This window comes from Rhinopithecus bieti, unplaced genomic scaffold, assembly GCF_001698545.2.
Source record: "Rhinopithecus bieti isolate Rb0 unplaced genomic scaffold, ASM169854v2 scaffold_9696, whole genome shotgun sequence".
NCBI classification, from domain to species: domain Eukaryota; kingdom Metazoa; phylum Chordata; class Mammalia; order Primates; family Cercopithecidae; genus Rhinopithecus; species Rhinopithecus bieti.
This window is the reverse complement of record NW_016806217.1, coordinates 896,675-911,704: the sequence shown is the minus strand read 5'-3', so window position 1 is coordinate 911,704 and position 15,030 is coordinate 896,675.

Below are 15,030 nucleotides of genomic sequence, written 5' to 3'. Positions count from 1 at the left end.
CATAATTAACTAAAGAAAATGAGTTCCCTTAAAGATATTTTAAGATTAGGAAACCAAAAGAAGTCAGAAGGAGCCAAATCGGACTGTAAGGTGGCTGCCTTATGATTTCCCATAGAAACTCTCACAAAATTGCCCTTTTTTGATGGGAGAAATGAGCAGGAGCATTGTTGTGGTCATGAAAGATCCTCTGTTGAAGATTTCTTAGACATTTTTCTGCTAAAACTTTGGCTTTCTCAAAACATTCTCATAATAAGGAGATGCTATCATTCTTTGGCCCTCCAGAAAGTCAACAAGCAAAATGCCTTGAGCATCCCACAAAATGGTTGCCATGACTTTTGCTCTTGACTGGTCCACTTTTGCTGTGGCTGGGCCACTTCTACCTCTTGGTAGCCATTGCTCTGATTGTGCTTAGTCTTCAGGATCATAGTGGTAAAGCCATATTCCATCTCCTGCTACAATTCTTCAAAGAAATCCTCCAGGATCTTGATTCTGCTTGCTTAAAACTTCCATTGAAAGCTCTGCTCTTGTCTGCAGCTCATCTGGGTGCATAGTTTTGGCACCTACTGAATGGAAAGTTTGCTCAACTTTAATTTTTCAGTCAGAATTGTGTAACCTGAACCAATCGAGATGTCTGTGGCCTTGGCTATTGTTTCTGCTGTTAATCATTGTTTCTCCTCAATTCAGGCATGAAGAAGATTCATTTTTTCCTCAAAAATTGTTGTGGATGGTTTGCTGCTGCAGGCTTCATCTTTAACATTGTCTTGACCCTTCTTTTTTTTTTTTTTTTTGAGATGGAGTCTCGCTCTGTCGCCCAGGCTGGAGTGCTGTGGCTGGATCTCAGCTCACTGCAAGCTCTGCCTCCCGGGTTCACACCATTCTCCTGTCTCAGCCTCCCAAGTAGCTGGGACTACAGGCGCCCGCCACCTCGTCCAGCTAGTTTTTTGTATTTTTTTAGTAGAGACGGGGTTTCACTGTGTTAGCCAGGATGGTCTCAATCTCCTGACCTCGTGATCCGCCCGTCTCGGCCTCCCAAAGTGGTCTTGTCCCTTCTTAAAACAAATTATTCATTTGTAAACTGTTGGTTTCTTTGGGACATTTTCCCATAAATTTTTTTTAAAGCATCAATTATTTCACCATTCTTCCACCCATGCGTCATCATAAATATGATGTTTGTTCTTGCTTCAATTATAGCTGAATACATGTTGCTCTGAGAGAAACTCTTTTCAAAGTGATGTCTTATCCTTCTTAGTGCCTCAATCTAGGTCCTATTTAGACGTGTTATAACAAGTTAGTATGAGATTATTTTGGTGTAAAAATTTTTGGGCCAATGGAGAGTTTTTTCCATAATACACATTTTCCATGAACTTCTTGAAGACCTCTCATATTTATTGAGTATTGACCATGCATTAGAACAACATTTCATACCTCACACATTTGTGCAATTAATTTTCAAAGTAATTTCCAGAAATATAGTTATAATCTGCATTTTGCAGGTAAGAAAACGTGACTTATTGAAGCTCTGTGGTTGCCCCCAAGATCACAGAACTAATAAATTTAATTGATTGAAGGGTTGGAAGCCAAATAGAGTCTGAGGTCTTTATTTTATTTTATTCTATTTTATTTTGAAACAGAGTCTCACCCCATCACCCATGCTGAAGGGCATTGGTGTGATTTCAGCTCACTCCAACCTCCATTTCCCAGGTTCAAGCAATTATTATGCTTCATCCTCCCATGCACCTTACAGGTGCACGCCAGCACAACCGGCTAGTTTTTGTATTTTTAGTAGAGACTGGGTTTCGCCCTGTTGGCCAGGCTGGTCTCAGAACTCCTGACCTCAAGTGATCCACCTACTTTGGCCTCCCAAAGAGTCTGAAATCTTAAATGCAGAAATATAAGTATCACTGAACCCTAGAAATATACATCGCTAATGTTGTTGTGAATGTGAGATTGGCCCAAGGCAGCCCAGGTTTGGTGAGCTGGAGTGGGACTGAAGGGGAGGAAGACAAGGCTACCAGTTAGGTTATGGAAAGCAGAGGCTCAGGAACCCAGCAAGGTCAGAGCTCCACAGAAAAAAAAGACTACTCCAGAAGCAAGCTTAACCTGTTTCAAAATGTGCCTGTGACCAGCCCTTTGCCTTTCACACTGGAAAGATAATTTAAGATGCTGGAGGAACATGAGCCATTTTGCAAAACCGGCAAGATGGGAACAATGACTTGTACTTTCCTGAGTAGTTCTGGGTGTGTTTCCAAAGTTCCGGACAATTTTAAGCAGCTTTGGGGTTTCTTTGCTCCGAATGCTGACTTCATTTCAGAGATGAACTTCTGTTTTATGAATTTACTATAGGAAATTAGGATGTTAGAGAAATGGTAGAATATTCCACAGGGGCAGGGGCATTCTGGAAATCTCTACAGATAATCTAGTCTGGAAGCTTTCAAAAGACATATTTTACTTGTTAGGAAATTTACTTATTTATTAATATATTCCCTTGACCCTCCCTGCCATGCATTCCTTTCCCCACCTATCTCCAACTAAGATAATTAGCATAGAATTTACTTTCTCTTTCAGAGTTCCTCTTCAGTGAGCCGCTGTGATTGGCAGCAGACACTGCTCTGGAAACCCGGTATAAATATTTGAAAAAACATGAGGGACTGAAGCCACTTAGCACTGCGCAGGCCACTTCATCTATTTTACTGTGCCCCACTAGATTGGCAGGGAGGATATTATACTAAAGTTGTAACTGCATTTTCTCAAAAATCCTGCTTCAATTTGTCCCAATATCTGTTCAAATGTCCCTTCCCTTCTAACTATAAAATCTGTTGGAGATGGGGAAAGGGCTTATGCAATCACAGTCCAAATTGAGAAGCATTTATTGATTGATTGGTTGATTGATTGATTGTTTGAGACAGAATCTCGGTCTGTTACCCAGGATGGAGTGCAGTGGCAACAGCGTAACCCACTGCAGCCTTGAACACCTGGGCTCAAGTGATCTTCCTTCCAGATTGAGAGGCTTTTTGAAGAGCAGAGCAGCATGTTTGTGTATCAGGGACTTCTCTTCCAAGCTGTGGAAGCAATTGGTGTGCCCATAATTGCTTTCTTGCATCATCTGTCCAAGAAGCCTGGTTCTTATTTTGAGAGACAAAGAAGTCATGTGTCTTTCTACAAAGCATAATGGAGATGGGATAAAATTGGAGGCTCCCTGGAGGCTTGGTGGGAAGTTGATCTGAAAATTGTGATCAAATTTTTTGCCCCATTATTTTTAAATGGGTTAATAGAGGAGGCCATGTGTGGAATATCTCTGGCTTCTTTTCCTGCTCTGATGCTCAATAGCACACAATTTAGATCTGTATTAATCTCTATTACCTCTACTGCATAAGAGCATAGACATTTTGTCATTGTTTGTGTTTTCGAAATATTTATGAAAAGTTACTCAGCTAGGGATTTTAATAATTAATTTTCTTTTGTTCTTTGGTTAACTGTTTTCAGCCAAGTGACATATTGTAAAGACAAATGGATTTATCTCTGAAATCCCAGTCACTGAGTTTCCTCTCTGGGCCACTCCATCCAACATACCCCTTTCGAAGCAGTGCCACTTTCTAGCACTCTACCACTTTTCTTTTCATGCATTCATTCAACAGATACTTGTCATTCATTGAAGCAGTGCCAGATGCTGTGTTAGAATGGGGATAAAGAGACAGCAGATCCTGTTCCTGTCCCTGGGACCTCACTACCCCTCTTGAGATGTTTGAAAAATCAAAGCATAAAAATGACAAATAAGCCTAAGTATATTTCATCACTATGATGATTTGTATACTGTCAGAAGATAAACACTCTAGATTATTTCACCTGAAATAAATCCCATATCCATATAGTTGGGCATAAAATTTCAGGACTTTTATGGACCCCCTAAAGTCTATCTAGTGAGAGACATCAGCTTAAAAGTAGCTGCCTTCAGAAATAAAAGAAGACTCAGTCTGAGTGGGATTTCATAGTGTGAGTAGCCTAGGAGGAAGGTATATTGTTAGGGGAACTTCTGTGAGCCTCTATTTGTGTTAGTAATAGACATGCCCACTTTCTCTTGTGCTCAGGGTGCCTTGATGTGATCACTTGACCCTGAAGTGGGAGTACTTTCTCCCTCCCACTTAAAAAACCCGTGAGCTGTCTTAAAGCTTCTTTAGGCTTAGGAGCCACCAGGTGAAATGCCTCAAAGCACGGAAAGAAATTGTGTGTGTATGTACACACACATGCGTGCAGCACACACACTGAGTAGCTCAATAGTTATAAAATGAGGGCTCTGGGTTCTCCCTCCCTCTTGTTCTTCTTCTCTTTCACAATGTAAAAAAGCTAGATAAAATATGAGAAAAAAGTATCCGAGTTTGAAGCACAGGAAAGATATTGTCCAGATGCCGTAGAAGAGCAAATTCATACCTCAAGCAGTAAGTCGGAGTGGAAGCCCAGTGATTGAGGAGGCAAGGAGTCTACATGTGCGCCTTAGGAGCTTGGTGTATATCGCCCTTGTCCACTTTCTGGGTGTCAAAGCCCCAGACCCTGTGCTGGATGAAGTGGAGGGGGCTGGCAGCTAAAAACATACTCTGTGCACAAAGTTTGGAATCTGGGAAAAGTTGTCCAGTACACAAAATCTGCATTCTCCAAACAGCCATATGCCCTGCAATTAAACCACGTGCCTAGGCTTAGGTGAACGTAGAGGCCCTGCAGGCAGATGGAATTCTAACAATGTGGAGAAGACTCTTAGCTAAAAACTAACATAAAAACTGGTTTAGAAACAAGGAGGACCCCAAAAGAAGCAAGCTTGAAACTAACTCCTCCAAAATCTGCTTATAAAAAGCAGTACCCATGTTGAATCGTCTCAGAAGTCAACAGACGAAGGGTAAGCAAAGCACAGAAGCAAATCGTGAGAGCAGCAAGTTGATTGGTCTAATACAGCGAGTTTGAGAAAAGTGACTAAGAAATCAGTATGTGAAAGATCCAGAAATGAATAGTGTACGCTACACCGGAGAACACTTGAAAAGGAATAAGATAATAAAATAACATGGAGATTTGGAAATGTATCAAAAAAGATTTTTGTTTAAATATGGTAACTATCACCATGTGTCTATTTCTTTTCTACTCAGAAAGCTACCTAAAAGAACACAGAAAACAATGAGAAGATGACCACAGATAAAGAGCCCTAAATGCTATAAAGAAAAGGACTTCTAAAAATAAGCAAAATGATCAATGAAATGGAATGCAGAAAGCTTAGGAATTGGAAACACCCTGTATCTCTGAAAGCAAAGTGAGGAATGGATCTTAAAAGCAGAAAAAATAATTGAGACTCTCTGCAAGAAGGAGCTAGATTCCAGGTTTCCTCCTTTCTTCTCTCATTCCTTCAACTACAGCAAAAGATAAAGATTATTCTGAGGAAAAGGAGCCTTTTAAAGTTCAGTATGCCCAGATGCCATGCCCAGGTGAGGGCGGGGAGTAGTGCCATTCAAATCACAAACAGGAGAATTCAGTAAACCATTATGTATTTAGGGAACAGTAAATCCCCTTATCCTCCTCTCCCACTTAGTTCCAAAGTGTAGGCTCAAAACCCCAAGGGAAGAAGCTGATACATTCTAAATTGGCTAAGTAGAATGATCCAAGAGAGAAGATCTAGGGATATTAGCATTCTGGCAGCCCCCAGAATAGCTTCTGGATCTCTGCTCAATTTGCCTGCAATTCAGTTTACCAGTTCACAAATCCTCCTATGGACGTGGCTTATACTCAACATGTTAGTAACGCTTCTTATTTAGGAATGAATAGTGGATCACTTGTTATTTGTGGAAATCCCCGCAGTAAATCAAAAGGCAAAACAAAAAAACAAAACAAAACAAAACAAGAACAAAAAACAAACAAACAAAAAACAGAGAAAGAATTCAGAAGGAACAAGGCAATGTGTAGCATGAAAAATTAAATACATGCACTCCCACACATATGATCAGGGAGATAAGAGAAAATTGCTTGAATCAAGAAAATAATTTTTCAAGGAATTCTCAACCAACAAGAATGAAAATATGGAAATGAAAATTTTAAGATTTTATATAATGTTTGAAAATAAAGTACAGAAAACTAATAAGGAGTCTAAGAAAAAGGCAAAGATTTCACAATAGAAAAGGAGGCCGGGCACGGTGGCTCACGCCTGTAATCCAGCACTTTGGAAGGCCGAGGCAGGTGGATCACCAGGTCAGGAGCACAAGACCAACCTGGCCAAGATGGGGTGTTTGAATCATGGGACTGGATCCTTCATGAATAGATTAATGCCTTCCCTTGGGGTAGGAGGAAGTGAGTGAGTTCTCACTCTATTAGTTCCCATGAGAGCTAGTTGTTAAAAAGAATCTAGCACCTCCCTCCCTTGTCTCATGCTTCCTCTCTAGACATGTGATCTCTGCACACACTGGCTCCCTTTCACTTTCCATCATTTGTGAAAGCTTCCTGAGGTCCTCATCAGAAGTAGAGGCTAGTGCCATACCTTTTGCAGAACCTGTAGAACCATGAGCTCAATAAACCTCTTTTCTTTACAAATTACCCAGCCTTGGGTATTCCTTTATAATAACAGTAAACAGACTAGGACAGAAAATTTGTATGAAGGATTGGGGTGTTGCTATAAAGATACCTGAAAATGTGGAAGCAGAGTCTGGAAGAGTTTGGAGGGCTCAGAAGAACACAGGAAGACGAGGGAAAGTTTGAAACTTTTTAGAAACTGGTTAAGTGGTTGGTTGCAGTCCAAATGCTGATAGAAACAGAGATAGTAAAGGCCATTCTGATGAGGTTTTAGATGGAAATCAGGAAATTATTGGAAACTGGAGCAAAGGTTAACATTGTTACATCATAGCAAAAACCTTGGCTGCATTGTGTTCATAACCTAGGGCTCCACGGGAGGCTAGAGTAAGAGAGATGACCTAGAGTATACAACGGAATAAATTTTTAAACAGCAAAGCCATCAAGAAGTAGTGTGGCTGCTTTTAACAGCCAATAATTAGATACAGTGGCAAGAAAACTGACCTAAAGTTGAAATGGAAATGTTTACTCAATGCTCGTGTAACCGTTGTATCTTGGAAGTAAATAATTTGTTTTTGATTTCACAGGCTCAGAGCCATAAGAAATTTGCCTCGAGTCTTAGATGAGACATCCGACTTTGGACTTTTAGGTTGATGCTAGAACAAATTAAGAATTTTAGGAACTATTAGGAAGGAATGATTGTATTTTGTAATGTGAGAAGAACATAAGATTTGGGGGGGCAGGGGAGAATGCTTGGATGTTTGGGTCATGGTGCGGGGATCTTTCATGAATAGATTAATACCCTCCCTGGGGAGGAGAGAGTGAGTGTGTTCTTGCTCCATTCGTTCCTGATACAGTTTGGCTGTGTCCCCACCCAAATCTCATCTTGAATTGTACCTCCCATAATTCCCACATGTTGTGGGAGGGACCCAGTGGGAGAAAACGGAATCATGGGAGGGTTTCCCCTCTACTGTTCTTATGGTAGTGAATAAGTCTCATGAGATCTGATGGTTTTATAAGGGGTTTCCCCTTTTGCTAGACTCTCATTCTCTCTTGTCTGCTGCCATGCAAGTAGTGCCTTTCGCCTCCCACCATGATTGTGAGGCCTTCCCAGTCATGTGGAACTGTGAGTCCATTAAATATCTTCTCCTTTATAAATTACCCAGAGATGGTAGGTCTTTATTAGTAGCGTGAGAACAGACTAATACCGTTCCCAGGAGAACTGGTTGTTAAAAGAACCTGACATCTCCCCCTTCTCTCTCTCTTGCTTTCCCTCTTGCCATGTGATCTCTGTACAGGCAGGATCCCCTTTGCATTGCACCATTAGTGGAAGCTTCCTGTGGCCCCTACCAGAAGCAAATACTGGTGCCATACTTGCTGAACAGCCTGAAGAGCCATAGTCAAATAAGCCGCTTTTCTTTATAAATGACCTAGTCTCAGGTATTCCTTTATAGCAACATGAAGAAAACTAAGGCATTATGTAAGGTTTGTTATTCATTATAGAACTTTTTTTTTTTATATTGGTTGATACATCAAATGGAATGAAAACATCAATTGAAATAGAAATAGGATTCCTATATTATTGACAGGAAGCAAACAAGTTAACTCAAGTAATTTGGACCAAAACGTTTCCCTCTCCTTTAAGTCTAGGTGAACTGAAAAAAAACTGAATTCATAATATTTAAAGTAATTATTTATACTTACCTATATTTACGCATGAAACGTATGTCTTAGATTTGCTTCAAAATAATGTATGTGTGAAGGGAATAGTAAGCAGGGATAGAGATGAAACTAGATTGGTTATGAGTTGATACTTCTTGAGGCTAGCTGATGGTTATATGCAAATTTATTTTTACTACTATGTCTTCACTTACGTATGTTGGAAAGTTTCCATAATAAAAAGTTAAAAATAAAATAATCCCTTATGTGACACCATTTCTTTACATAGATACAGAATGTCATTTTTTGCAGAACGTGTTTTAGGATTAACAGATATCATGATTCACACATTTATCAAAAAGAATTGTCTTATTCCAACTTAAGCTCAGCAACAAAATGAGCAACTGATGTGCCTTTATTTTTCTTTTAAAGGGCATATGATATAATGAGTTCTCTAAAGAACTTGAGCAAAATCGCATCATATGGGATTTGAAAATATAAATTTGACTGATATAAATAACACCATTTGAAGACAGGAGGAATGTGTAGAAATATGTAAAAATGCACAGCCAGTCTTTGTTAAGAGCTGTTAAGTGTCAATGTATTTGGGAGTTTAGGTTTGGAAATTTGACTTCCAACACCAACCAGACTGAAGATAGCACCATGTTTTCTAGACTGTATCTTGGAGAAATGAGTTTCCCAGAACCTCAGATTCCCACCATCAGAAAAGGAAAATCCCAACAGCCATTATAATCTGACATTATTATAAGTGACAGCCTTAGTGAAACCTTAGTTCTTGTGAAAATGCCATTAAAGCTTTGCTTTCAGTTTGTCTTGTTTTATTCTGTTTTGTTTTGACTTATCATTTTTGTGGTTGGTTTTATTTGTTTTTTCACCAGTTGTGGTCATTTCTCTAAGAGGTTTCAGTGAAGTTTCTTGTGATTATTTCAACATACCCCATGTCTGCTTCTATTCTGAGTTTATTTACACAAAGTGGTTAACAATAAAATATAATTTGCTAAGAGGCATTTGCGTAGTTTTTATAGAGCTTCAAAGAGGAGATAGTCTAAAAAGGCAGATACCTACGTTCAATTTTGCCCTGCCATCCTTGAGGGTGTTAGAATAAAGCCCCTGATTCTGGATATTAGCCTCTATCTGAGTTAAAATCAAAAGTCCAAATGTGCATTTCCACATTCATGTTCATTCATGCAGCTCCCAGAGGAGAGAGGGACAATTTCTTTCAACATGTATCACTAATGATTCCAGGTACATTTATTGTTATTGTTTTTTGATATAAACATGAACATCTATCTTGAAATCTATTTGACAACTATTGACCACATTTTCATCATGTCAACTTTTGTGCCAGGTATTGGGAACAAAATAAGACAGGTTTTTTGTTTTGTTTTGTTTTGCCCTTGAGAAGTTCAGAATTCAAAGAAGAGTATAAGCAAGTAAAAATACACTTAGACTGTAATGGCCTCAGTGATACATAAATGTGGGCACGAGGTACTATGAAAGCAAAAATCAGATTGTCTTTGATGAAACAAGTGTGAGAGAGTAAGAAGAATTTCAGAAGAGTCTGTATGAATAAACAAGTGCTTGTCGAGTAGAGAAGGAGAAGACATGTGACCAAGGAAAGCATCATGTGCAAACATAGAGAGGTAAGACAGTACACAGCACAGACAGGCAACTCCATAACTCCACAGAGTTGGACAGAAGGTAAGAGGCATGTGGACAAGCATGGAGAAATGGTATCTGACAAGGGGTGGGGCAAGGGTCATAGAGAAGTAGATGCTAGAAAGAGTCCTGCTACATAAGACTCCATGCAGGACCCAGATAAAGTACACATTACTGTGTATGAGCAATTCAAACATGCCTAGGCAACTTACCCATGTCTAAGCATATCTGAAAGTCTGGTCAGTGGATCTGCCAGGAATACATTCATTCAAGAACTGGGATAGAGGAACATTGAGGGAAACCTTTTCAAAGGGAAGGAACAGCTTGGCAGGAAGGGATCAGTTTCAGAGCTGAGTTGCTGGAGGGAATTAGTGATTCTGAATACAATGTGGTTTCTGGTGGATTAATACTGGCCTTGAGGATCCATATTGGGTCATGGAGTAGGAGAGAATGGTGGTAAGAGGATGATGGAGCAGTGCAAAAAGTAAAACCTGGTGATGATGTTTTATTTAATTGTTGAGGCATAAATTGTCCTACTTAGAACCCTCTCCAAACACAAGGGGAGGCCTTCTCCTACGTTCTTCTACTTGGCCACAGTGCCTGGGACACACTGGTATGCTGAGGTGTAGGGCATTGATGGTGCTGCCCATGAGGATAGCAGTGACAGCATCAGGAAGGTGCTAGAGTCTTTTGCAGCAGGGGCAATGGTAGGCAGGAGGATGCCATTGAAGCCTGGGTATAGACTTGCTCCTAAGCTCAGGTGAACCACCTCATGGGATTACACAGAAATACATGGTTGAAAGGAATTTTACACTAGATACAGTCTGGTGAATGCAGGTAGAGTCACAATCCAGTTCAATGTTAACATGCCTCATCTGGACTTGCACGTAAAGCCAGAAAAACCTCTGATCTTGGGGTTGCGATACATCCGTCCTTGTATTCCTTGAGCTGATCCTAGTGCCAAGTACTTGGTAGGTACTCAATAAAGACATATTAAATTGAGTTCGATTTACTTTGAAATTTACTGCAATGAAATCCTAATCCAACACGAACTGGCAAAGACTCAGAATTCTGTATTTTAGATTAAATTACAATTTGTAAGCTGCTTTCTTGCAAGTTGAAAAAAGTAGTAGCCCAAGAAACTGCCACATCACTTCTCCCTCCAAGCATGTATTACACTATGCTGAATTCATCTTCTGTGAACCTATTTGAATTCAGTAACTAGTGGTATTCTTTTGTTTTTAAGAGTCAGGGTCTTGCTCTGTCACCCAGGCTGGAGTGCAGTGGTGTGATCATGGCTCACTGCAGCTTCAAACTCCTGGATTCAAACGATCTTCCACCTTAGCCACCAAGTAGCTGAGACTATAGGCATGTGGCACTATGCCTAGTAAACTTTTGTGGGTTTTTTTTTTTTTGTAGAGATGGAATCTCACTATGTTGCCCAGGTTGGTCTCAAATTCTTGGGTCTTCCAAAACACTGGGAAATATCCTTTTAATGTTTCTTCCCAAATCAGTCACTGACACATTGGACTATTTGGCACAAGAAGCAGAAGTCTCCTCCAAAGCCTCTTTAGGAGAAACAGTATCCATATGCCTTCCTTACTCTGGGTCTCAGATGACCTCAGCAAATTTCAGCACAAACTTTCCAGTAAGATATCTAACTCCCCTCCAAACCCAGAATAAAACAGCGAACACGTGCAAACAAACAAGATGTGCCTAGGTTTAATCTAATAAAGGTAGAGCAGATTCAAACCTGCTCATAAAGTGGTGAGGAACAAAGGAGGAGGAATCAGACAAACTAGCTAATAGTTAGAATAAGCTCTCCAGATGTGCTGCATTTTTTTAGACTCACCCCAGGCTGTCATCAACGTTTCACCATTTAATGTTCGACTTCCTGCTTTCTTCTTGCCTGCCATAGAAGTTGAACTAAAGTTCCCTTCTTCAAAGAAAACATCACACACATTTTTTTTTCCTGTGTGCTCTGATCCATGAGCATCTTAAGTAGGGTCTCCTTCACAGGTTGCAAGTCAATATCACAGAGGGGAAGCCCACATGTGAGGGCTGTCATATGTCAATCATTACCTTGACTTTGCTGCATTTCCTTCCTAAACTTCTCTGGTAAAGGGAGAGGGCACTTCTCTAAATACAAAGAATTTAAAAAGAGAAGGGGCTCTTTGCAAAGGGAATTACAGACTTTCCCCACACTATCACCGATGACTTCCTACTCCTTTCTGAGACACCCCGGCATCTCTGTCCACAAATACTACACCGTTCTCCAGCAACATCTTTATCGCCTTCATGAATCTCAAACCTCTTCCAGGATTTCATTCCCAAAGTGTTCCTCTATCAGCAGCACTGCAGAGAGGATGAGAAAATAATTTGCATATTGTGAGAGCTGAATCACGCCATAATGGAATTGACAGGGCAGGTGTAATTGAGGGGAAAAAATGCTTTTTAAGAGATGTCACCAATTTTACTTTCATATTTTCCAGCTCCAAAGTTTCAGGGGGTCATGGTATGCAATGAGGAAGCCAAAAGTTTCACTGGCAATACTGGTTTCTCTTTCTCTCTGTTTCTGGAATAACTTATGCATCTTTTGCCTTAGTTATCAGTGGATGATGTTTATATGACCTGGTCACAAAGTCTAGGATCACATAGAGCTTGAACTTTAAAAAGATAAATTTGTCCCCGTGGCATATACTATAGACCTTAGTCAGCTGATCAATTCTATAAGAGCATACCTTTGTAAATGGTACATAAGATACTATTAGGTTGGTGCAAAAGTAATTGGAGATTTTGCCATTAAAAGTGTCTCTCATGGTATCAGATGGGACAGTTTGATTGTGGCCAGGAGATCCACCTTAGATGTCTCATGCACATGGCAAGTTACTGCTGGCTGTCACCTGGGTGCTCTGTTGGGGATGTCACCCTGTGTCTAGATTTTCCCCCACATAGCCTCCCAATATGGTAAGGTGGGCTTCTCTCAGCATGGTGGCTGGGTTCTGAGACAGAGACTGTTCCAAGAGCTAGCAATCCATAAAAACATGACACAATATGCAAACACTTATCAAGCCCCAGCTTACTTTACATTAGTGCTATAGTTTGGGTTTCTGTCCCCTCCAAACCTTATGTTGACATTTAATCTCAATGTTGGAGGTAGGAGCCTAATGGGTGGTGATTGAGTCATGGAGGCAGATCCTTCACGGTTTTGTGTCGTACTGGAGGTAGTGAGTGAATTCTCACTCTTTTAATTTTCACAAAAGCCAGTTGTAAAAAAGAGCCTGGCACTTCCCAATGCTCTCTCTTGCTTCCTCTCTTGCTATAAAATCTCTGCACATGCTGGCTTCTCCTCAACTTCCACCATTAGTGGAAGTTTCCTGAAGCCCTCACTGGAAGCAGATGCTGGCCCCATCCTTCTTGGGAAGCCTGCAGAACCATGAGCCAAATAAACCTTTTTTTTTTTTTTTTTTTTTTTTAAGACGGAGTCTGGCTCTGCCGCCGAGGCTGGAGTGCAGTGGCCAGATCTCAGCTCACTGCAAGCTCCGACTTGTGGGTTTACGCCATTCTCCTGCCTCAGCCTCCCGAGTAGCTGGGACTCCAGGCGCCCGCCACCTAGCCCAGCTAGTTTTTTGTATTTTTTAGGAGAGACGGGGTTTCACCATGTTAGCCAGGATGGTCTCTATCTTCTGACCTCGTGATCCGCCCGTCTCGGCCTCCCAAAGTGCTGGGATTACAGGCTTGAGCCACCGCGCCCGGCTACCTCTTTTCTTTATAAATTACCCAGCCTCAGGTATTTTCACAGCAATACAAATGGACTATGCCAATTAACATTACACAAAGCTAATTGTATGACTACGCCCAGAATCAACATAGAAGGAAACTACACAGGAATGTGGATATCAGAAGATGTGGCTCATAAAGTAGCAATCTATCATCAGGAGCACAATGACTCTGATCTGAACAGGGGCTCTGACTACCGGCTTCCTTTGTAAACTTGAGAAAGTTTATTGGCCTCTCTTCTCCTGTCTTTCCCATTCTAGAGGATAAGATTAACAAAAATCTACCTCCCATCTTTGATTAATTACTATGATTTCCACATTTATGTGGGTTTATGTTGTTTATCTCTTTAAGAATCAGGTTAGTCAGAATTAATTCTTAATAAAAGACATCATGGCTTGATGACTGTGTAATCCAAAGACATACGGGTTGAGTCAGAGTGGCCACATCAACCTCTGACCTGGAGAACTCTGAGGTAACTGACTTTGAACTTTCTCAGGAAGAAAAACTAAGAAAGAGTTTTCAAAACACTTTAGAGGGTATTGACATAGCAGAAAACTGACAATGTGGAAGTGCCAGGACTGAATGCAAAGGTTACAATCTTAGGAGTAAACAAAAATTAGATGTATAATAAATCTCACTCACACCTGCTGAGTTAATGCATCTCCCCAGCAACTCAGTTGCTGTTAGCCTTGTTTTCTTCAATTCAAAAGTGAGATGTTGGGAATGCTGATGAAATGAACAGTGACCAAAAATAAAATCAAAATCCCAAAATTTGCCAAACTGCCTGTATCTTCATTTTCTTGTTGTCTTTGGTTTAGGATTGTAGTGCATCTGCCCCACGCTCTGCTTTGGAATCAATCACAAGTTCTATACAGATCATGCAGTGCTCTGGGCACTTTCCTCTCTAAATCCAGGTTTCTTCCTGTAAAATGTGTAAGATGCTTACATTCAATATGGAGTACTTTATACACTATTCAGTGCTTTATAAATGAATGAGAATTATTAATACTATCATTATTATCGGTGGTAGCATACAGATTCATGTGTGGGAACAAACATGGGGAAAAAAAAAAACAGTACCTTAAATAATCATTTATTTTCCTGTCACTCTAAGATATGGTTTAGATATGTGTCCCTGCCCAAATCTCAGGTAGAATTGTAATCCCCAGTGTTGGAGGTGGGGCCTTGTGGGAGGTGATTGGATGATGGGGGCAGTTTCTAATGATTTAGTACCTCCTCCCCTTGGTACTATATAGTGGTGAGTTTTTGTGAGATATGGTCATTTAAAAGTGTGTAGCATCTCCCCCGACCCTCTTCCTTCTGCTCTGGCCATGCCTCTCCTTCACCTTCCACTATGATTGAAAGTTTCCTGAGTTC